Consider the following 26,183-nt stretch of genomic DNA (forward strand, 5'->3'; position numbering starts at 1 on the left):
GGGAAAGGGATTCACACATTAATCGGTCATCTTGACCCTCTGATCACAGTATGCCATTGCATACCTAACTTTACTGTATGCCACTGCATACTTATCTTACAGTCTCTACTCACAATCACAGACCCTATCGGGCCTACTTTGACCTGTACGTCGGTCATATTGGCTATCTCACACATTTGAATAGCACCCATGTGGAAACGAAATTTCCCAACGCTTCGCAATGCAAAACTCCTGTGTGAGATTTGTCGTGGCCGTGGACGAATTCCGTAAGCTGCGTTCTCTCACTTCTTCTCAACTTGGTACAACTTAACAATCCTTGCGATGATAAGCGCACACAGCGAGGACCCCTAACACAGAAACTGGGAGAACAAAAATATCAACCTTGCAATATCCTGCCTTTCCAACACACCTGTTCGAGTACTTTAGAACCGGGAGAAATGAATATTGAAGAATATCAGCCTTTCCAAGGTATTTCCTCTTCACCTTCCACAATTTCACAATCACGTGCGTATGCCACACATGTGGTCCGATCGCACAGCCTGTAGGTACTAATTATCTGCAAACTCATGCAATTACAATTGGGATTATGACAAAAACTCTGTTATTGCATCACCGTATATCACGTACATATACCCCGACGTCAATTTTTATACCCTGTTTTCTCTGCAGAACCTTTGTCCTTATCCAGTATTTTCACATTCACATAATTCACATACACATACACCTATGTTGTCTGCGCAAAAAAATAATTCCCAAATGGTAATATTAACTTCTCAGAGGTTTGAACAATTCATTTCACCATAAAATAAAACAGGACTATCTATCAATACAACTGTTTAAGCATGTGGCAATACAGGGAAGCATATGTGTACACTAAGCAAACAAACCATATTTAAATCGCAAAATGATATGAAAAAGAAAAAAATTGTCTTTTTTGTCCTTAAGTTATTACTAGCACCTCATAGATCGCACAAAGCGGATATTCGGTTTGGCAACCTTGGATGATATAAAGGCATAGAGCTATTTGCGTTCTCATCCGTATATGACGCGTCTCCCACCCTTTGTTGGTAAATACCAGAGCCGTAACGAGGGGTGTGCGGCCGGTGCGACCGCCCAGGGCGCAAAGCCAAGGGGGCGCCACGGCCACACTTACTGTGATGCTAGATATGTCCCCTAGCAAAATCGCCCCCCCTCTCCCTGTATCTCTATACATTTGGCCGCATGCTGCCTGTTCCAGTATAGAGGCAGCATGCGACCACTCTGATTATACAGGGGGCGTGGCCTCTTCATGTGCACACTGCACATGCTCACCCCCTGGCCTCTCTGCTCCTGGTCACATGATACCAGCAACGATTCCCCTGCTGTCTGCTGTCGGTAAGCATCCACCCCTCCCCCCTCACTTCCCACAGTGTTTCTGTCTGCCTGTCTCTATCTTTCACCCCCTGTCTCTTCCTGCTATTTTGTATGTGTGGCTCTGCTTTCCCCCTTTCTGTGTCTGTGTATCTTTGTATCTGTCTCTTTCTTACCCCACTTTGTGACTGTCTTTAACTTTGTTGAACTCTGTGTGTCCCCCAGCCCTGTCTCTTCTCCCCTGTTGTGTTTTCCTCTATCTGCTATTTTAGATGTGTTGCTCTGCTCCCACCTTGTATGTCTGTGCATCTCTGTCTTCTGTGACTGTCTTTCTCTATCTTACCCCACTTTGTGTCTGTCTTTAATTTTGTTGAACTCTGTGTCCCATGTTGTGTTTTCCTCTCTGTATGCAGTTTTGTATGTGTGTCTGTGCATCTCTCTTATCTGTCTGTGCATCTCTTACCCCCACTTTTTGTCTGTGTTTAATTTTGTGCAACTCTGTCTCCCCTTGTGTTTCTTTGCCCACCCTTTGTTTCATCCATCTCCTCACCTTCTACCATTTGCCCCAACACCCACTTTTTCTCTGTGCCCCTCACAGCTACCCCTTCTTCTCCCCTCTTACCTTCTTCCTCCTCTTCTGCTGATGTTGATGGAGTCCTGGTGGCTGCCGATTGGAAGAGCTGCGGACAAACTTGAGTATGGCAGGTAGGCACAATCGTCTTATTATAATTTATTTTTTGTACATTATGTGGCAGATTCAATTACTTGCTATGTTCTGAGGAACATCGCGGCTGTGCATTTTTACTGTTACTACGGTAATTTCTCAGCTGACTTTTCCTTACACCTCAATGGGGGCGTGAGAAAAATCAGCAGATAATATCTTGTAAATATTCTGCAGCCGCATGTTCTGAACAACATGGTGGCTAAATGAATTTACATAGCAAATTTACTTTGTATAGCGATAAAAGCTTCCCACATGAATGGACTACACTCCCCTGCACTGCTCCGGAAAAGCTACAGAGGAGAAGCAGACAGGACAGAATACCAGCTTCAAGGTAAGTAGGCTTTCAGTCAATTACTTTTATCGGTGCCTCTGGCTCTTCAGTGTTGTGGAACTACAAAGCACAGCATGCCCTACCAGAGGGCAAGCTGGAATCTGTCGTTCGACAAAAGCTGGAGCACCATAGTTAACACTGTATCCAGCCAGCCACATAATACACTTGTGGAATTGTCATCACAGAGATGAGCCGCTGGTTGTGCAGGCTTGTTTTGTGATTGCTAACATTATTTGTTGTTAGAAAGTTGTTTGTGTTTTTCTTGTTTTGTTTTTATTTATTATACAAATTGGGTTTGTAACTAGAGCACTGTGACCTCCCAGGGCGCAATGCCAAGCTTTCGTCACGGCTGGGAGAGACCACCTACAACTACCAAGGTAAGTGTGTGGGGAGGGGGGGGGGGGCGCCAGTGCTCTTCCTCGCCCAGGGCACTAAAATTCCTAGTTACGGCTCTGGTAAATACACAGCTATATTTAATTGCAAACTATAGCAGAATTTACAGCAAGCCATCATAACCCATAAAAGATATTATAATAAAGCAGGAAAGTATAAAAACACTTAATACATTACATTTTCCCTAGCATTTCACCTGGGCCCAGAATAAGATACAGTCATGTTGTCTGTTGTCAGGAAGATAGAGAAAAAAATGGCACAAAGAAGCTTGCTTATATGCAGTTTACAAAAAAACACTGATGATATCACTATGTACACAGACAACACATAGAGAGGTTTTCATTGGCTCAGGGTTCAGGGCAGTCCAATATAATGCAAATCAAAGGTTAGTTCAAAGGATTCCTCTAAAAAGGTGTGGCCAGCTCACTCCAACAGCTTAGCACATGTTGTGCCTAAGAGAACTGACCTAATACAGTTATCAACAACCTATTTGCATTCCAAACACAATGTCATTTTGAGCATTAATCCTTTATCTTCCATAAATAGCGATCACAGGAAGCGATCGCTTCGCCGATTGTAGCGGATTCATAATGTAAAGATCAAAATGACACTAAACATGATACATTTCCTATATCCTGAGCCTTAGATGCCTTTAATATATTATCATTTAAGTATAAGTAATCTATAATACATTTTGGTAATAAATAAATGTGGATTGGAACCTTAATAAATGTATATTATTTACAAGTGTAAGTGTGAATGTAAATGTGTGTTTTATTAATCCTTGCAATTGCGTCATAACACGTGGCATACTAATCGCAATTGCACGGTAAAACAATATTAATCAATCTAGTTTACGTCATTCAAATATTTGACCTTCACAATTTACATGCTTATGTTTTTTCATCTATTTTTTAGTTACATGTTTCTTAAGATACAGTATATGCAACCAAAAATCTAGTGTACAGATGCATCCAGAGCTAATATGCAGTAATCATTATCACCAACCAGAAAACTGCACCCATCATGTTAGGCATTGACTTTGCTCTTGGTAAGGAACATATTTCAAAGATATATGGATATCAAAATAAGATGCATCACAATGGGAATGGTTGTTTAATGTGCATCTAATGCCCCTTACAAAACTATAACGCACTTGCACCTGAATGCCCCTTAAAATATAATAATAATAATAGGGCACATACTGTAGACTGATTCAAATCAGAATATAACACGGATATGTTCCATAACTCCTGATCCTTACTCATAGCATTATTGTGCTGTTTCGTATATAATTAGATTTATTTATTAGCACATTAAAAAAAATGAGTTATCATTACTCTCATTGCATGGAGTAGCTATGCAAAACATGACAAGTGAAATATAATGTAATCATATATATATATGAAAATCAAGTACTGTTTAATAATCTTATTTCAAAATTCACTTACGAAAAAGCCCATACTAGGATTGCAAATATATAAGTCAATACATAAATGAGGCTGTTTAACCCTTTCTATGCCCTGACATGTGCAATATATAGGGAAAATATTGTGTTCAATTATAAAGTGGTTTGAGGCTCTGTAGGTTGCAATCTGCTTTTAATATCAATAAAGTGTTCTCTCGTGTACACTGTATGTTTGTGGACCTCTTTTTGACATTCCCCACAGCTAACTAGATGCTGAGGTCTGTAGCACAATTTATATAATATATAATATACTATGAAATCCCTAGTGTAACATTTTATTTAGATTTAAAAAATCAGCAGCAATTTAGAATTAAAAAGCAGCAACAATGTAGATTATATTTAGTAAATAATGTATGTAATCCCTGGATGGTATGAAATTCAAATTGCAGTTTCACTTACAGTTGACATCCACCTAAACCTGTCTGACTTGCCACAAGTAGTTCATGTGTTCTTTACCCTCCAGGTGTTGACCTGACTATCTCACAAATAAGTAATGAAAATAAGAAAAAGTGTTCATCCAAAATTGGATATTCCACTATGTTCTTGATAATAATCTCCTGATGCAGTGTGTTCCTGGTAATTCCATCTGATCCAGTGTGTTCCTGGTAATTCCATATATTCCAGAATATTCCTGGCTTCTTCGGAAATCTGCTGTATACCTGGTGTCTTCAGCAACCAACTGTATTCCTGATATCATCATCCAGTACATACCAGGCATCTCTATTCATTCTGTACCTCTTATATTTGATCTTGATTCCACTTTTCTGCCTGGTATCTAAATGGAGGATATCAACAAAGTCATACCTTCTTAGGGGACCCATGGTGAATACCTACCTCACGTTAGCTTCCATGCCCCTGCTATAAAGCAGTGTCAGACTAGATCAACTGTTCGAATCTTGAGTTCCTGTTGGTTCCTGACAGTATAACCTGGCCAAATAGATTCAACAGGTAACCCGTCTCCCAAAGAGTTACTTCAGAATCATAGAATCAGCTAGTGCATTGACTTCAGGCACTTTCTGCCCAGTGTGACACTCTACAGAATACTTTCATTAACCTTGCCGGCAACATCACATTTGCACCACCAGCAGATCCGGCAGGTTCTGTGTTCCTAGTAACCCCAGAATACCTTCTCTAGTCTTGTATGATGACTCCAAAACTTGCAGTGGGTTTATCAATCAGTGACATCCAATTCTAACAGCTCCCTTGTAATTTTCCTACTGAAACGGCTAAGGTGGCCTATATAATTTCCATATTCTCTAGCCAAGCTGTAACCTGTGGCTCTCCTCCTTAGCAAAGTGCTCCTTTCATAACATCTTACCAGTAGACTTTTGATGGACATGGATGGTCTACTTAAATTGCTGTAAGCATTGTATATCCTCGCCAAGGCTCTTGGATTGTAGGCTAGTACATGGAGCAGTTTCATACATTCTCCTCTTAACTGCAATGGAATAATCAGGCACTGGTAGCAGAATTTTGTCAGGGACTTTTGAACTAAATCAAAGACATACTTGCATCCAGCAAGCTACCCACATCCTTTGATGATTTGATATCCTTGTGCAACCAAACTGATATCCAGTTTTGAGAAGGCTCACAGGAAAAGAAACAAGGCTGGTGCTCCGCTATTAAGTTAGTTAGTCAACTCTTCAAGTTGAAACTTTGCACAAGGATAATATTACTGTTAGAGTGGTTCCTTGAACTATTAGATTGATCATAGTCTTCTCTGGCTCCCCATGTTTTAATCAGTCTATCTTTCAAATCTGAGCATGGGATTCTTCCATCATTCCCATTGTATTAGTAAGGATATGCCTTCTAGAAGTATCTAATTATGCTTCTACGATAGATTCCTCTATACAACCACAATGACTGCTTCAAAGGAGCCACAGTCTTCACCAAGTTAACATGAAGCATAGAACCTCATTCATAAAGTAGATTAATGGAAAACTGCATTTAATACCTAAGACGGCCACTATGAATATCTGGTAATGACATTCATAATTTTTTAGAGATATGCTTTATCACTGTGTTGTGGTTTACCTGGATGACATTCTTGTGTATTCTAAAGATTTCACTAACCAATGCATTCATGTGGAAGAAGTATTTTCGCATGCCTGGAAGCATCAATATTTTTGCAAACTTGAGAAATGTCTTTTTGAAAGTGACCAAATTCCCTTCCTGAGATATATAGCCTCTCGCTTTCCAAATGGACTCAGAAAAAGCTGCGGGCAGTTCTACATTTGCCCACAACCTTCTAGACTTAAAGCCAGCCAACATTTCCTTGGCTTTACCAACTACAACTGGCAATTTTATCCAATGGTACTCCATCATTATGGCTCCTATCATTGCTCTCGCTTGAAAAGGTGTTAATGCCAAAAAAAATCAAACAAATTCTGTATCTAAAGCATTCCTTTCTCTCAAACAAGCGTTTTTCTCAGTACCAGTACTCATGCAACCTCTCAAGACGCTAGTGACTTTTTTTCTGCATGTTCAATTTGTGCTCGACATAATCTACCTCAACAAGCTAATCTTTTTGTATCCCTTACCTATTTCTATGAGACCATAGTCCCAAATTGCCATGGACTTTATTAATGATCTTCCTCCAAGCAAAACATGTAATACTATTTGGGTAGTGGTAGAACATTTTCTAATATTGGTCCATTTCATTCTATTGACTGACTAGCCCTCTGCTCTTTATCTGGCTGCTCTGATCTTAAAATACATATTTTATTTGCATGGATGTCCTTTGGAGATTGTATCAGACTGTGGATTACAGTTTGTTTCAAAATTTTGGAGGTCATTATGTAAACTTTGCAACATCCATCTCAACTTCTTCCATCTTATCCCAATTGAATGATGAAACAGTGACTGAATCAAGACCTGGAAACCTTTCTTATTACTTATACCTCAGTCAATGAAGACAACTAGGTAGATCTCCTTCTAAGGGCATAATTTACTTACAATCATCATTTTTATAAACTTTTAACTCCTTTCTTCACTGTTTATGGCCTCCACTCTCTGCTACCAAAGTTTTCATCCCTGCCCAATAGTGAAATGTCTGCAGTTAAACCATTAAGCCAAGACTTTTCTAAAATATGATCTGATGTTATGAAGATCTTGAAGAAATCTTCTATTTGCTACAATTTATTGACTATCAAGAAATGTCAGTCTGTTTCTATGATAATGATGTGAGACAGAGTTTGGTTTTCTTCTTGAAATCTATGGCTGAATGTATAAGGCTTGATTCTAGGTACATTGGTCCACTTTAAATTATTCAATAATAGGAAAATGTGCATATGTAGAAAAAATAGGAAAAATATTTACATATTTAACAGCAGTTTTATATAAAACCAGACAACATAGAGCTGTTAACCTGACATGATATACTGAACCGTATTAAGAAATCTTGTCACTACAGAATTTACTGACATTTCAAGTTTTCTAAATGCAGAGCCAAAATTCAGAGCATTAATATATTAGACTGCAGGCTTTTTATAAAATCATACTCCATATATAAATCCAGTCCATTCTGTACCATAGGCTTTTCAGCATCAATTTTAGAATAATTATTTCATAGAGCTTTGCTGCTGATTTATTCTGTAAACACATTAATGTATTGATCACTGCCACAAAGGAGCCCACATCCATCAATAAGGACTGATCAACTTCCATGCCATCAGATTCAACCTATCCAGGTCTTTGCATTGCTGGCTGTTTGGAAAACCAGGTCTAGTATAAGGTGAATTTGTATGCCAAAATACTAAATAACCTATCTGAACACACTGTTTGGATACAAACAAATAATGGCTAATTTTGTAGCTTGATCTTGCTGAGCTTCCCTAAACATTATGCCTCCCATAAGTATTGAAGGAAAACGTTAAGATCATGTACCTCCTTGTTGATATATATAGATGACTGTTATTGCATTGTGCAATTGGATCATCACCAACACCCATTAAAAATTAGGCTGAAACTCATTAACACTGCACTCAAGATATGAAGTAAGTAATCTTTCCAGGGCATTCCATTTTCTTTCTAGTATGAAACCTCTCTATATGAGCTCCCCAGCTACTCAATTAAGCATAAGTTGTCATAGGACCACTCTGGGTTGGTTAAGGACCTCCCACTGCTTAATGGGCCTGATACATTAAAGAGAGTAAGGCAAAAAAGGAGTACATTTTCTCATGGACACACCATGTTACAATTCAAGGGGTGTAAATTAGTTTATTATTTTGCATGTATGGAAAATACTAGCTGCTTTTTCATGTAGCACACAAATACTTGCTTTTATTTTATATTGAAATGTTAAATTGATCTGTTCTACTGTCTATACACCAGCCACTGTCCGGCATCGATCGCCCTGCACACGTGCACAATTCAGGTTTATATACTTGACACTCATTCCACAGTTCTAGCTTGATGGACAGGTCACACTCCCACCATGCCTTTAAAAAGGAGTTCTCTGCAGGTGTTATGTAACTACTCTCCCCGGCAGATAAACTCTGTCAGTTTTCCTCTTAGCTGTGGAAAAGACACTTCCAAACTATTTCAAATAATGTAAGTTAAATCCCACTTTACACTTTTACTTTGTCATACATGACTTACACCTGTATACCTTTAACCCAGGTGCACTGTTATACATGTGTGTAACCCTATCTGCAGCCTTTACCTGCAGATTGTCCGTTGGACACCTAATTCCTATCTTAGATGCCAGTGGCAAATCACTCCCATTATCACAGTGGTTAATGACAACATTTTAACTTGGAGTTGATAGGTAATCCCAGAAATTACTTGTGTTGTTTTAGGAAAGATATTATTTTGCTTTACTGCCTACCTAAGGTGCCACTGGAGCCTCTAGTTGTGTTTAGATCATTTTTTAAAAGAGACACTGACACCAAAATGTCCATTTACGAGAAAACCACAATTATTATTATTTTTTTGTTAAGCACAACTGCCACTGAAAGTACCACCTTAGTGAATACACATGGCATTGATGAAATTTAAAATTGTAGTGCTTTGAATTGGAAATACCAGTTTTCCCCTTGAATGAAAATCTCAGTCCTGAGGAATTTAGTAAATATAGGCATGTGGAGGTGAAATCCATTCTCCTTGAATCAAAGTAGGTGGATTCCGTATGAAATATATCGTTCATAAAAAATGTGTTAGGGATTCTGATATCTATAGCAATTCTTTATCTTCCATTAATTTTGGAAAAAGGAAAACAAAAGAGTGAATGCCATTGTTGTTTGTCTGTTGGAATCTCCTTTAAAACTCTCATTTGTATAAATTCTGTTTTAGCCTCTTGAATGCATCAGGTTTTACTGAAAAATAAATCTAAAGTGTAGGAAAAATTCTTTATACTTTCATGGTACAAAAATGTGATTTTGTAATCTATGTTGATGGGTTTCAGCACTCAGATGCTTTTGCAACTGGCAGAGAAAGTGCATCAACCTGTTTCCCACTGCAAGACTTATGGCAGCTATAATGATTTTCCTGATGAAGAGGTTAGTCTTGTACAGAGTTTCTCTCAACTATAAATTGGTTTGCTGTAGAAGAGATTTTCCTTTTTTGTCTTTATCGTCCAAGAGGTTCCTCGTTCAATTATCTAATTCAGTCATCTTGCTCTTCTATAGTTGACCTTACAGCTTTAAGAATTTTGGATCCCATTTCCACTACAATAATATCTGAAACATCTTTTTTCTCTGAAGAAGATAAAAGTGCTTAATCAATTATCCTAAAACTAAATTCCTCAAAACCTACATGATCCATACGTGACTCTTACTGAGCATGTATTTGTGGAATTGTCCTGCATACTTGGGCTTGCTGGATCTGCATAGAATCCTTCTATTTCTTCCAAGAATTTTGCAAAATTCTTCTAACAAATCCAACACCTCCTCTGCAGTGAACTAGCAAAACATAAAGTTCTTATTGAAGTGATCTTCACACAAACACTGTTTATACATGTTAGGCAGAAGAACAATGCATTCCAGGCAGCTTAAATGCCTCTTGCTCCCAGGGCTATCAAGGAATGTCTCATTTCCTCTCAGTATCCATTGGACCTGCTGTTGCACACTGGAGAGTCTGCATATACACACTATCCAGCTAGTGGCTTCAGAAATGTGGTGTTTACTTCATTGAGCCCACTCTGAAGTGTCCAGAATTCGCTAACTTGATTAACTCTTTCACTGCCCGTTACACACTTTTGGTGGCATCAGCATGAATCAATAGGCATTCAGTCACTTAATATTCTAAGCTCATTTTAATTCTAAGAACTACAGTAAGCTGTGAGGCACCTGGCACACCAGCAATTTGATGTCCTATGTCCATGCATCATAATGGATCTAGCTACAGCAACAATTGTTGTAGTATGGGCCATGTCATCCTTGCCACAGTGCCTCTGGTGTCAGAGCATATGTGTACATGCTTTCACATAGGCAGGAGTTAAAGATGAGTAATATTTCAAAACTAATCTGGGAAATGTTATCATCTGAATTTGACTTGCCTTGTCCCAACCCCACCACACAGCAGAATTAATTGACATTGACCCAGCTCTATTGATCGCAAAATGCAGATTTACAAATAGGAGGCATCAGAGACCTCCGAAGGTCTCTCCTATTTATCTTTACTAATAGATTCAATGAAAACTGGATGTCATAGTAATCCAAGCTGACTTGAAATCGATTCCTTATTGTCACACGTCAGACCCGCAGACCTATTGCCCGTGGTCCAGCTCACCCACCTAACCACGCTCCCTGAAACTTCTGCCAGCTCCGTGGCACAGTGGCTCCCCCTGACGCCATCAGTCTGCTTTCTAAGTCACCTCCTCCTCCCATTCATTGGGTGACTAATTATCCCGATATTTAAGGTGCCTGTTCTTTGAGTCAGATTAATCGGGTTGGATACCTTATTCTGATAATGAAAACGCAGACATCGGATCCCCCGACAAGATGAGATTGGGTGTAATTGCCAACAGAGTGGTAATAGTGACAGCTTCAAAACAGACGGCAAACGATTCAGATGAATAAAGATCCTGGCAGCCTACAATGACATCACATTCACGGACCACAGTCTGATTCACGCTGTAAAGCTGTTAATTTAAGAAAGTGCCGGCTGCATAATGTTCTAGTTTTTGTAAAGAACATTTTACCACTCTGTCAGCAATTACACCTTCGGTGTCATCCTGTTGGGGAATCCGATGTTGTCAGTGGGATAACGACTATCACCGGATCACTCCAGTACTCATAGGTGGCTCTGTTTGCTCTCCTGCTCCTTGGATCGCACACTATCGCTCCTTGCCTCCAGCAAGTCTGCAACTACTCACAGTGTTCTCCATATCTGCTGCAGACTATCGCTCCTTGTATCCAGCAGCTCCACAGATGTCCTAAATGATCTCCATACCTCCCGCAGACCATCGCTCCTTGTGTTCTGGCAGACTCTACAGCCATTTTCAAGTGGACTGTACTTCTGCCACCTTACAGCTCTCCTAATTTCCATCAGCCACTTTATACCATCAGGCCATCTCCAGTCTCTTTTGGATCATCATTTTCTCCCAGTCTCTGGGTTCTCTCTATTGGTCTTGTCTGGCACTCACTCTGAGAACAGCAAACTGCAGGGCAGAGGCTGCAAAATCGATACCTCCTTGCGGGGGGTCCCTGGCAAAAACCATCTGCCTTATTAGACTCTGCACCTCTGGTTTGAGTGCACCTAGCCAGACATGCTTAAAGGATCTGACCATCATAGTGACTGTGACACTTATTATATTGCATGGTTATATCATTGGGATAATCTGTGACAATTGTGAGAGAAGCACTGGGAAATATATTTGTGTCCCAGATTTCTTTCTAATGTGCTTTAAAAATCTCCAAAATTTTAGTATGCTGTTGTATAGCTATCTTTCCACTGTGTTCAGCTTCTGTGAAAGCTGGCTTTCAGGGTCCCAGGAGAGAATGGGCAGACCTTTATTCCTCAAGACCAGTTCTGTTTTTCTACCCATTCAGACAGTCAATACTCTGATTAGCAGCCTGTAATTGTGGTGCAGAAATAAAGGGGTAGAACAGCATTCTAAGAGGTAAATGTATCAAGTTGCGATTTTGAAACTTCAGCGACTTTCTCGGGAGAGTTGAAACTCGCTGATGTATGAACCTGAGATTTCATGTAAAATCGCCAGAGATGTGTTTCTGTCAAAATGGCTATTTCAAAAATCGGGTTGGGTACGGTTTAACGCTGTTGAGAATTCTGCCGACGTTAAGTGGTAAACACTTAACCTGAAGGGTCCACCCATTGCCGCTTTAAATTAGCATAGATGTAAGTCTCGATGACGTCACACTTCAGTGCCGGAGAGCTGTGTCTTTGGCATCAGTTGCTGTCAGCATGTCGGTGCCATCGGACATCTGGACCGTCAGTTTGCAGGTAAGACTGTTTTTATTGCATTCATTTTTGGAGCCAAGTGGATTTTTTTTGTATCTATTAACGTTGTCGGAATTCTCGGCAGCGTTAAAATGATTACCAAAAATCAATAGAGGTCAAAGTCCAGACTGTTTGCCAGTCTAGCTATACAAGTCTCACATGTACCAAGCTGCGATTAAGCAAACTCTCCTGAATTTGCTTTAAAAATCGCTAGATACAACATGCTGCATCCTAGCTTCGAGATTATTAAACACATCACTGTTACACTGGCCTGCCTATACAGTCCCAGCAGCTCTCAATAGTTCAAAAATAGATAAATGTTCCAAATAAACTGGGTGGGGTCCCCCTGTCCGAGCACTATTAACCCTAGTGCTGCCAGACTACTTTTGGTTACGTGAAAATTGGAAAAAGAAATATTCGTGGGGTCCCCCCAATTTTCACAGGTCTATTTATACTCTATGAGGATTTCCCACGCTGTCATGGGTATTCCCCATAGAGTATAAATAGACCTCGCAGCTGGGTTCTATTTATTAGCGTCGGTCTGTTTGTACACTGTACAAGCAGAGGTCGATCTGTTTTTGAATCGGGTTTATTTTTTTATTCAAGCATGTTCCAGATTTGGATTTACAATTATGGGTGCCCTTGTTACCTGAAGATAAGAAGACTGCAAGCAACTAGAGGGTCTTGATGACCAGAAGATGTTTTCAAGCTTGGACATTTGGATCTACAATTATTTATGGACATGGTTTTCATGAATGGACATTTGGATCTACAATTATTTATGGACATGGGTTACAAGCATGGACACTTGGATTTATAAATATTTATAGACATGGTTTTTAAACACATTTTGATTCAAAGCTGCTGACAAAAGAAGAAGAATTCAGATTGGTGAGTATTTTGGGTTTTATTAAATTTATGTTGTACAAAAGATGCTGTGTTATGTTTTTCTTGTTTTTTTTTATTTTTATTAAAAGTATGTGGTATTAATGAGGGTGTTGTGGTTTTTTCAACATTTTGATTTGTGGAACTACAGGTCTCAGCCAGCCATGGATATCAGTCCATGCTGGCACTTGTGGTTCTTCAAGTGCCAGCATGATCTGGCTGCTATGGGAATGCTGGTGCTTGTAGTTATAGAAGCATCAGCATGCCCACACTGTTTATGGCACCCTGGCATGGTTGGGACTTGTAGTTCCACAAAACAAAATGGCCTATGTTGTATTTTGTTACATTATAATCACCAATATTACCCTACACCCACTGCCCAGGGGTGTAGGAAGATCCCTAGTGCTTTCAGCACTGGGCTGGTTATTCCTAGAGGGGGGGGGGGCACACTTTTGTTTTGCAGACCTCACTCCCTAGGGAATGCAGCCAAGCACTAAACAGCCTGGGGTTGGTATGTCATTATGGCAGGGGGACCCCTGCCGCATGTCCCTCTGCTATAGTGCTAACCACCCCGGCTGGTTTACCTAGTGCTGGTTATGTGAAAATCTGGGAGACCTCATGCAAAGATATTCACGTAACCAGTAGTAGTCTGGTAGCACTAGGGTTAGTGTACGGACAGGGGGACACCACGCAGTTATTTTTTTGAACATTTATCTAATTTTAAACTTTTGATAGCCGTAGGACTTCCAGCTGTAAATTCAGGGCAGTATAACAGTGATGTATTTACTAATCTTGCTGCTAGGAAACACAGGATAGTTGTTCCAATGTTGTTCTGCCAACAAGTCAAATATGTCCTGACAGATACTTGCTAATACTCTTGTCAGAAAATGTGCGTGTATACAGATTTTACATTATTTTTTGGATTGTCAGTGTCAAAGCACTTTGATAGGCTTAGAAAACACATGTTAAACTCTTGAAATAACTGTGTGTCCAAGAACACGTGTTCTATGTTAATTTGTGCTCTTTGGGGGGGTATTCATTTCAGCACACTATGGGCCTGATTCATTAAAGAAAGTAAAGCAAAAAAGGAGCAACTTTGCACCTTGGCAAAACCAAGTTGCTTTGGTGGGGGGGGGGGTGGTAAATTTAAAATGTGGGGTCAGATTTATAGTTGGGATAGTTCATGTCCTAGATTAATTTTCAGTGTAAAATTAAAGCTATCAAGTATTTGTGTGCTACATGAAAAGCAGCCAGTATGTAACTGATGGGTAAAATAATAAACTAATTTGCAACCCTTGCATTGTAACATGGTTTTCCAGGAGCAAACTTACTACTTTTTGTGCTTTGCTCTCCTAATTGAATCAGCCCCTATATCTTCAGGAAGAGTTTGCAGAGACTATTCAACGCAATGTTGGGGATAAAATCGTCCCATAGATGTGCGCAGAGAAATGAGTGATGATTCCATACTGTAATGGGTGCAAATGTGTGCATCCGAACGTTGAGACAATGTTCAGCAGCACTTCACTCCTAATTGAATCACCTCCTATTTTCTTGTGTCAGTGAAAAATATATTTTTGTGGATTAACTTAGTGGATTTATATTTCTGATGATCAAAACAAGTCACAGAAGCTGTTTTTTCTGTATCTAAAATAAAATTATGAGGTATTTAACAAAAAGTGCACACATAGGTGCCAAGAAGAAATTTAACAAAATCTCTTTTTAAAGTTAATTGCAGAAATAGACAAAAAAAATAACAAGTGGCCAAGATGCGCAATCAGAAAAGTAACGAAGGTGTTATCTCCACAAGTTAGCACAGCGTGAACAGGCTTTTACTTGGTGAAGCAAATTAATCGAGGGAAATCACTTAAAGACGCTACACAAGTTCACATGGGTATTTGGCTATAATGACAATGTGTGCAATTTTCTATAGAGCCATATAATTAATGGAAAGATAAGTGTTTTAATTATGCTGTTATAATTATATGTAGTTTCAAATAAAGTAGCTGTGTTTTAGTCATAAAGCCAGGTTTGTGACCTCGTTAATGCTACACATTAATGATAGTAAAATCTTTGCTAGAATTGTATCAATACCAAACTTTGGAATTGTGTATATTTGTTCTTTTTACCAGTGTCAGAATAGGCAATAGCAATTTTTAAGTTGTAGGATTTTATATAGCATCTGCAATGGATAGCATAATGCGTTTAGCATAAATGATTTTAAAATGAATGTAATTTATACAAATAATAAAAGTGGAACCTCAGATAAGCCAGTGAGTGATCCCACCCAAGCATTCAAATACAATATACATAACCATCAAGACAATGGCAAAAAATAGATTCATGCAAAGATTTCAAAATTTTTGTGGAAAAGAGAGTATTTTAATTTAAGTTTATTAAAAAGTCAGCCTGGCATGGTTCTCAAAGTATTTTTGAGAAACTCAACTTTTCTTAAATTGCCACAACCTCTATTGGATGTATTGTTTACATCCGCCCTTCTTCTCCCATCTCTTGTCCTTATCCCAAGATTGGTTTGGATGCTAACGTGTCTTCTCATATAGTTTCACAGGTGCAGTTTGCTTCCCAAGTCGGGGATCTTCGCCGTCCTTCAGAATTGTCGCAGACAACCCTACCTGCCCAGTATGAGCCTGATCATCCTTCATTGGCCATTGAGGGAGAAGGGACAGAACCTACGGCTGCCGCGGATTCCGCAGGTGAGGACCATGGCACACACACTACGCTCAATCAAACACCCAGCCCTCCAATTTCCACAACTAGCGACGACTCCATGTCATCACCAGATCAGGGCCCCCGGAAGATCATAAAAATCCTGAACACTCATTTCAGGGGCAGTAAGTCCAAAAAAGGCCAACAAATAGCCCGGCCATCCCCAACCTCCTCAGGGTTAGGTGTGAGAATACTGACCTCTTAGCCGGAATTCGTCCTAGCATGAGGGACACAATTAAAAAGAGGTACAATGTAGACATGTTTGACTTGACTACCACAGTGCAAAAAGATTTAGCCACAGTGGATACCAAAGGGGGCATGGGAGTGGAAGCATAAAGGAATTTTAATAACTGGATTAACGGTTACTGCATTCTCAGCATGTTACCTTGAGATAAGATCACAGGCACTAATGGATGCATAGAAGTACCTTCATCTCATAAATGAGATTTATACTTGTGACCGATCAGACATGTGGTGAGTGTATGACGACAATTTTAAAGAAAAGGTTAATGGGTGGGTAGACATGCCTTTGGCGTTCAAAGATGTAAAAATTTGTATGAAGCTAAACCGGTCTAACTTTCCACAAGGTCACAATGTGCAGGCAATGCTCCTTAATTCCAAAAGAAGAGATGTTTCGAATTTAATAACTCATCGTGCAGCAGAGGTGAGAGCTGAAAATACCGACATACATGCTCGAGCTGTCAAGGAGCACACCCCTTCATGGATTGCCCAAAAAATGTGCCAGGATCAGGAAGGGGCCGCGGGAACCCGGGAGGTGATGCTTAAATCGGTCTCCCCTATCATCTCATCAGTCCTTATTAAATGGCTCCAGTGGTACCCCCATGCCTCACAGACTACTTTCCTTTTAGAGGTTTCGGTTACCCATCTGTAGGGGAGTGGCATCAGGCCCGGTCAGGAACTTACGATGTGCCTACATTCACCCAGGCATTCTTTTGGAATAGTCAACAACGACATTAGCTTGGGATGCATGGCAGGGACTTTCCCCTACTCCTTCGCTGCTTGCAACTTTGCGGGGGGACGTGAATGGGATTTTTTCAATTTTTTCCCTCGGATCAAGGCCTGATTAGTGGTGTGCCTCCGGGGTTTTTGTGGCTTTTTACCTTTGCTTGGGTTCCCTCCTCTTTCCTCCTTTTCTCTTTGTTTCTTTTCCCCTGGTTCACGTGCGTTGGGACAGGATTTATACTACCCCCTGTGTATTATGTTTATCCTAGATGTTTCAGGTTCACATGCCGGGGCAGCAAACCCCTGATAGTTTTATGGTTGCCTGCCCAATTTATACTGTTTATACATATTTATGCGGTACAGGTATTTGACTTCGTATCATATGTCTTTTGTCCTAGGCATCCGAGTTAAGCGGATAAAGATATGGGTTTTGGGGCACTCCTATTTCTTTTGGACAGCCAAAAGTAAATTGACAAACAAGTGGTCCGGTTTCCCTAGCCCTGTTCACATTAGGTGGATAGGTAGTAGAGGTTTGAGATGGCTGTCCCTTAGGCCCCTGTTGACTATCGAAATAGACTCTCACGAGGCCCCGGATATACTAGTCCTCTGCCTTGGTGGGAACAACATATGGTCAGGTACGGCCTTAGATTTAATCGCACAGATAAGCGAAGACCTTAAGGATATTTGGTCTCTATGGCCAGCTGTCAAGTTGTGTTGGTCTAAGATCATCCCATGCTTGTCGTGGAGTTCAGACATCCCCCCTATAGTCATGGGACATGTCATCACGAAGACCAGCGAAGCTATAGGAAGGGTTGTAACGGGATGAGGGGGCCTAGCCATAGAGCACCCCTTGTTGGCAATGAAGGCGGAATTTTTTTTCACACCAGACGGGGTATATCTAAATCAAGAAGGGCTTCATTTCTCATAGACAAAATATTTTGGAAGCTTAGAACTTTGGTCAGAACTTAGCGTGGCGTGCCATGAACCTCTGAAGGTTAATGGCTTGTGTGTGTTAGGAGAACAATGCAGTCAGTAGCAGTGGCATACAGGGTTAGTTATTACAGTTGTCACATGTCTTTGCCCTCTCAAAGCCACCCGACTCTTGGTCCTTTCGTTTGCAAGGACCCCCTGGCCTGTTTACGGGTCACACGCCATTGTTGAGTCCAGAGGGGCGCGGAAGCACTAAGGGGATATTTTATGGCACCAGCCAATAGATGAGGTACATCCTGGGTTTCTGGTACTATGGTCTGACCTGTCTACCTTTATTGGACTTGCACTTTTAGCTGACTGTTCTGCTCTCGACGCCATCACTTAATTTTAATAACTGTGTTCTTCTTTCCAACCACAGCTGGTGTCCGTGCCATTTATTTTAGTGTAAGTTCAGTAGACAATGTTCCATTATGCAGGGTTTAGGGTTATGTAAAGTAATATCCACGCTATGCATTTTAAAAGTACAATATATACTTTGAGTACGCTGAGCATCATGATATATGCTGTGAAGGATGTAGAAAGAAATGTAAGGGTAAGAAAGTAACAATGTCATTTAGGGAATGCATTCCAGATCGCATCGTTTGTGAGTGTTAAACTTTAAATTTGTCATATGCAGTATGTTTTGTTATTGTATATTTTTTCATGACACGACCAAGTCAAGCACAGTTAATACATTCCTCTTACATTATCACCTCCATGTAAAAGAAATCTTTTGTGAAATGAACATCACTGTTTACTGTTACTAAGCACAGAGGGATAGAAAACTGCAGTGTTTTATTGCCTTCTTGTGGTGTTACCTGGTACTGCAGATGATGCTGGTTCTGCAAGCTCCATTGAAACTTCTGTTTTGAATACATGTTCTCAAAGCGTTATAAGAAAGTACGTATAATAGAATAAACATAATTCACTATGCAAATAAAACTTAGACAAATTGTATTACCCTATTAAATTCTAGTAGCATTAACAGTCAGGCGCACCTGTCCCTATTTTATAAAGACTTGCACTGCTATGGTTAATTTTTTAAAGAAAAGAGACTGTCTGCCAAGATGAAAAATGCAAACTGATCTTATAAAACATCAATGGTAAAAATGTTGAAAGCATGTTTATAGTGATATATTAAAGATACAAAAATTAATCTTTATTTATGCTAAGACAGTGACTACATGCAAGTCACAATATTTTTTTAATAGCCCTCATGGTGTTTTATATTATATACCACATTCAAAACCTTGAAAGTCTTCTATCCATGGACAATAAAGTTTAAAGAAAAATAATAAAAAGCTGTGTCCAATAATATTACTGAAAGTGATTAATTCATATAATTAACAAGGAGAGCAGATTGATTTGCCCTTCTCATTAGCACCTTAACTCAAGGTAATAAATTACTTCATAGCAAACATTCATGTCATCCTGCATAATTATGTAAGTAGATAAAATGGTTCCTTTACTAAAATACAGGCACAAAATTAATTTACACAAACAGATCGCTGTTCATCTTATGTAATTTTGCAGAGGGCGTCACATAGAGCCATTTTTAAATTATTCATTTTTAAAATCTGATTTCCTCGTTAAAACTTTATAAATAAACACATTTAAAATTGTAATTTATTCTATAAAAGTATTTGTTTATGCTTTTTGCTGGATATAACAATTGTTCAAGTAATCATATTTTGTACTATATTAAAATGATTGGAAAACAGTACCATTAAATAACACTCCAGCAATGCAGTTCCAAGAACAAGGGATGTATGTGTTTGTGAGAGCTTCAGTTCTGAATCATCTAGTACTCTGCACTAGATTCAGGGCAGGAGAAGCTTCACAAAACACAGCTAATGACAGGAAATAGTAACTGATGATTTCCATTTGGATGAAACCTTTTGTGTTACTTTGACCTTAATTGCAAGGATTTATTCTGAAAAGAAGATGGATGCGCAGCACATAGAATTCAATCTCTGTCAGTGTTTTGTCACTCCTTTGTTAACCATATCTATTCACACATCCACACGACTCTTGTCAAATAAATTGTGAAAACCTGTGTGTGATTTATTGCAGTCAGAAAAAAGAAAGGTTTTTACCTTCCAATAATTCTTCATTGCCTCAACAAAGGATCAGTAGAGGTGACGTGATTTAGTCAAATAAACAGACTAACAAGGAGATATCTAATCCATACTTGCCAACTTTTCCTCATTGGCTTCATGGAGATCCTGGGGGAGGTGGGTGTGCGGGGGTGGGGCTTGACGTATCACATCATTTTGCCCCTGCCCCCTAAATGAATGCCACAATTTTGGTCAATTACCCCCTCGCCACTTATCTACTGCAGGAGTGAGAACCGGGAGGTGTCCCAGAAATGCAGGATTCTCCCGGACATTCCGGGAGAGTAGACAACTACGCGTAAAAGAAAAGCAGCTAATGAATCTCTAGAGACTGAAGTGTCTTTTACATTTCTGTCTCCTGAAGTCATGTTGTCTTACCTGTCAGTCTTTGATTACATCTTGGTCTCCATGAAAATGGCCACCTCCATAGGCATCAATTCATGGACATAGGACGCAATTTCTGAACATCAAGCCACAGAAGGCGAAGCCAACCACGTCTTGTACTGGCTCAGCATCAGGGAGAATGCCAGACTCTTCAGGGAGTGAGGGAGATCACCCCTATTTAAGGGAATCTACCTGACATTAAGGGAGAGTTGGCAAGTATGATCTAATCTCCTCATGAAACCATATACAACTTCAAAAAACTGCATTTAGTTTTGTTTAGCTGGCACTGGGCATTGTTTACAAGTAAACTGCCAAATGTAAATATAGCCCAAATACATTTGCCCATCTCTAATGTACAATAGTTTCTAATTATAGGATATGTCATGTCTATTTTAAAGGATCAATTTTTAAGATCTTTGTTTTAAAACTGTACAAGAGCTGTACGTTTTCATGCATTTCTTTTATCTCATTAAAAGTTTGTATGTTCTCCCTGTGTTTGCATAGGGTTTCCCTCGCAGTCCAAAAGCATATTGGTAGATTAACTGGCTTCTGAAAAAATGGAACCTAATGTGTTTTAGACTGTACACTCCAATGGTGCAGGGACCGATATGAATGATTCAATATTATCTGGAAAGCACTGCGGAATATGATGGCATTATACAAATAAACACTAATAAATAAATAATCAGCCCTAGAGTGTGCGTGTCTGCGGCAAGTTCCTCTGAAGCAGGGGTTTATTGATGTGACTGATTAGATATTCTTGGACTGTAAAGTTCTCAATAATATGTTTGCACTCTAAATAAAAATAGTAAAAATAACCATTTTGCATAGTTCCATTTACCTGTTTCAAGACTGTATAGTATAACCATGTAAAAACCTGAGTGGAAGAGATAAATCATCAACAGTTAATTATGTATTTATATTACTCATAACATTTTGATACCTCTTATTCCAATGCATTTTGACACCTGAATGCTTTGGATGTGATAGTCTGTAACTTAGTCCCCTCTCACCTTCCTGGTGGAAAATGGAAGATATTGAGAATGGTTTTATGCATGGAGAGCTGCTAACTAATACAGAACTAGAAGTGTCAAGACACTACTGGCTTATCGACATTCACTGTAATGCTTCCTGATTGATTTATTTCTACAAGGGTTGGATTGACATGAAAACAGCAACAAAATGATCATGTAGAGTGGAAAAAGTAAAATAAATTAATAAATCATTTTTAAACATGTTGACTAATCCCATTGGTGATTTGTTATGTAGAGAATCATGTTAAAATAAATAATATAAACTTAAAAATTACTATATTTTTATTTAAATTTTCCATACTACTTTTTACCTTTAATGTATTGTAATATTCAGTAATCAGTGCCATTATAAAACTATTAGCAATATAAAACATTACAAAATAATACAATGGAAAACATTGAGCATCATTTAGTGCAAGTTTAAACATCACATAAAAATTATGATTTGTTAGTGAATTTATATGAAAACAATGCCTTTACTATGTAAATGTAAGATGATACATACTAAAAAACTAGATAATAGTAAAAGAAATTATACGCAAATAGATTTTAAGCTGAGGGACAGATGCAATTCAGCGTGAGCATATGTTGCCGCCTATTACGATAAGGGAAATCCACTCATTTCTCTATAAAGAGCGAGAAAAATGAGCGTAGATTTCAGCCGATACATCGCCTCGATGTATCGCCGCAGTCTGTATCGGAGACACATTAAGTTGAATTCAATTCCCCCTTTGGTATTAATTTTGTAGACAGTTGTCTTAAAGCTCATATTTATGCTTTGAAGTTTTGTGATTGAAATAAAGTTAAGGAAGTACAGTCTTTTACAGACTGTTGCTGAATTAAATAAACTTACATTCTTGCAGAAGATTTAAATATGAATTGGTAGATGTAAATGATCATGTTGATCTATGTTTAGATTAAAATATATTTTTCTATTCTAGGTCTGACAGCAACAGTTCTTTTATATCTGAACTTGAAGCACATTACAGTGATTCAATTTCTTTTTTTCTGGTGACCTGTCATGCACATAGTTCATATACTAATAAAATACAAATAAAATAAATGATCAATTATAACGACAAAAGAAGTTAACAAAGAAATAAAGTAATTGTGAATACATTAACAACACAAAATGTCATGCATAAAACATAAGTACAAACTTTATAAAACTGCTGCTACATTTAACCCCTTGAGCACAAAACAAATCAGATGGTGATTCTATTAGGCTGAATGAAACGCAACTTAATAATAGATAGAATGACTGTATAAACTCACTAATAATAAATTAGATTGTAAATGGGTAATCTGCGCTTCCTAGATGTTAATAGGGTGATGCTGCCACTCAGGGAAAATGAGAAGGGGAGACCCCAACCCTCAAGCAAATATGATACAGACAAAATTAGTAATTCCTAGGGCACAGAGTGAGGGGCAATAATGTAGTTAGTAGTTTTATTCGATTAGATCAAATGACCTGTGTCAAAACAATTTAAAATAATTCAGAACAAAGTTATTAAGAAACACAAACAGAAACCTCTTACATGGTATTAGTTTGGTGTTCATACCTTTCAGAAGACGTCAACAAAACATTCATACTAGTCTACTGGACATCAACAATGGGCATGACTCCATACTACGATGATGTCTGTGAGATGCTTTCTTCTACTTCTTGATTATTATTATTATTATTATTATTACCATTTATTTGTTAGGCGCCACAAGGTTTCCGCAGCGCCGCACATAGTACAAACAGTAGACTATACAGGGTATAACAGTACAGAACAATAAACAAAAGTACCAATACTTCAGAAACTCCAGGCAGGCAGATGCAATAGACACGGAGCAGAAGAACGGGTAAGGAGACAGGAGGGAAGAGGGCCCTGCTCATGCGAGCTTACATCCTAAGGGAGGGTTAAACAGACCAGGCACAAGAGGAGCCAGTTGAGGGAATGGGAGAGAGGGGAGAATGAGTGGAGGAGATGGGGGTTAAGTGGATGGTTGGTAGGCTTTGAGAAAGAGGTGAGTTTTGAGTGCACGTTTGAAGGAGCACAGAGTAGAAGAGAGGCGGATGGAGCGAGGGAGGTCATTCCGGTGAAGGGGGGCTGCACGGGAAAAGTCCTGGATTCTGGAATGGAAAGAGGTGTTTAGAGTGGAGGAGAGGCGACGGTCATTGGCTGAGCTCAGGGAGCGGGTGGGAGTGTGAATGGTGAGGAGGTTAGAGATATAAGGGGCAGTAGAGTGGGAGAGAGCCTTGTAAGTGGTGGTGAGGAGTTTAAAAAGAATTCTGTAGGGGAAGGGGAGCCAGTGTAGGGCAAGGCAGAGAGGGGAGGCAGAGGAGGAGCGGCGTGAGAGGTAGATGAGTCTTGCGGCCGCATTGAGTATAGAGCGGAGGGGGGAGAGGGGGGAGTGGGGGAGGCCAGTGAGGAGGAGGTTGCAGTAATCCAGGCGGGAGATGATGAGTGCGTGTATGATGGTTTTGGTGGCCTCCTGAGAGAGAAAGGGACGGATGCGGGCGATGTTGCGTAGTTGATGCTGAAGTCTATATCTTTGAAGTAGTAAAAAAATCAAAAAGCTACTACAGCTCACCAGAAAATGTAAAAGAGCACCAAATCTAAACAAAAGGCGAAGAACAAAAGAAAAGTAAAATTTCTCAATGAGTGCATTCTGTCTTCTTCTGGATGTAGCATATCAGCCCATAGCAGGAGCCAAAATGTCTGTAAAATAGTGATGTACTGGAGAGATGAATGGAGGCATTGTGGACAGGGAGTTTGTGCAGAACCCCACTGGATTCTAATCTCCATGTGACAACATTGCACAAAGATTCTTAATAAAAATTATATATACTGTAGTAGGTCTGATTCTTCCCTGCACTGTGTGCATGTTAAACTTATTTTATTCACAAAAGAAAATTAAATTAGGAAGTTAAAAAAAATTGGGTCATATGCACCTCCTCACAAAGGTGGGAAGATGTGGCATGCACCAAACGCAGGTGTCACTGGTGTCTTAATCATTGAAGTGTCATTTTTGGGAAAGGGTTGAGTGTTGGGGAGAGCATACCACTTTGTAAGTGATGGACATGCCACCAGTGGATGTCAGGGGCGGATCTAGAAAGAATTTCTACCCCGGGCGATTTAGGCCCCGCCCCATTTCTGACTTTTAAGGCTGCCGGTGGCTGCACACTATTTGCAGGTCCGCTCAGCAGTGACAATGTGCTGCCCGTCTGCTCTGATTGTGAAAACACAATCAGAGCAGCCGGCAGCACATTGTCACTGCCGAGCGGACCTGCACATAGTGTGCAGCCGCGGGCAGCAAGCCCTTGCTAGGGGGGGCGATTGCCCAGATCGCCCCCCCTGGATCTGCCACTGGTGGATGTAGCACCCCCAGTGTGGAATTACACCTTTTTGCAAGCACATTGCTGCTTTGTTTCTTTGTACTATTTTTGTACTGATTACCTCAGGAAAAATGTTGAAAGGTATGGTTTAACTGAGGTCAGAAAATACTTAAAAAGCATAATGAATTACACAGTTACATAATTAGTGAATTACACCATTAGTGCTACTATATTCTACTGGAACAGGACTGACAAGTCACATGTTCCATTAATGCAAATCCAGTCCTGTCAGTAACATTTATAATGTGCTATGGACATAGGAAATTTGGTGTTTCAGCATTACTTTATTATGTATATGTGTTAATTCATAGTTCTCCCTTATAGTAGCCAAGATCATCAAAATATTTAAGAACTAGCTGTGGTACTGTGCCTGGACACAAAAAATGCCTACCCATACATCCTTATCCGGACTACTGTGTATCATTGACTTGCATCGGATTAAAACTAGAGAGGTGGAATGGGGATGGGCAGCGGAAGCAGGCATAGGCTGAATACACACAATAATGTCATTATGTTACCTGTGTGCATTTTGAGAGTATTGTTTGCATCTTTTCCTATGTTTGCTTGGTTTGCAAATGCATCCAACTGCAAATAAGCCTCAGTGTGTGTTCAGTGGTGGAGCTGTGCCATGAAGCCTTGTTGACAGCTCATTGCTTTTCCTCATAGTTGGTAGCAGAGTTCTTAAAACTTTAAGAAATTCATTGTCAAACAAGTTCTACAAACATATTGAATTAGTTTTGCGGGGGATTCATCATTACTGTTTTATTTACGATGTCTTTTTTCAGCTTAAAGCAAAAACCTGTGTCAGTGGTAGTTGATTTTTTTCAAGTACAACAATAATGTTCTACAAGTTCAAAAGATATTGTGCCAACTGTTTCTAGAAATAGAAATAACTTTTATCTAACAGGTGAAAGGAATCTAACAATGACTTATTAGCTTTTTCCAGCAGCAAAGCTAGAAAGCTCAGAGTAGGACTGCTATTCCAAAATAAAATAAATACTTGTTTCTTATTAAATAACTTCATAATCAATAACCCTTAGGAGGTAATGTGTACAG

Source organism: Mixophyes fleayi, chromosome 3 (assembly GCF_038048845.1).
Source record: "Mixophyes fleayi isolate aMixFle1 chromosome 3, aMixFle1.hap1, whole genome shotgun sequence".
Lineage (NCBI taxonomy): Eukaryota > Metazoa > Chordata > Amphibia > Anura > Limnodynastidae > Mixophyes > Mixophyes fleayi.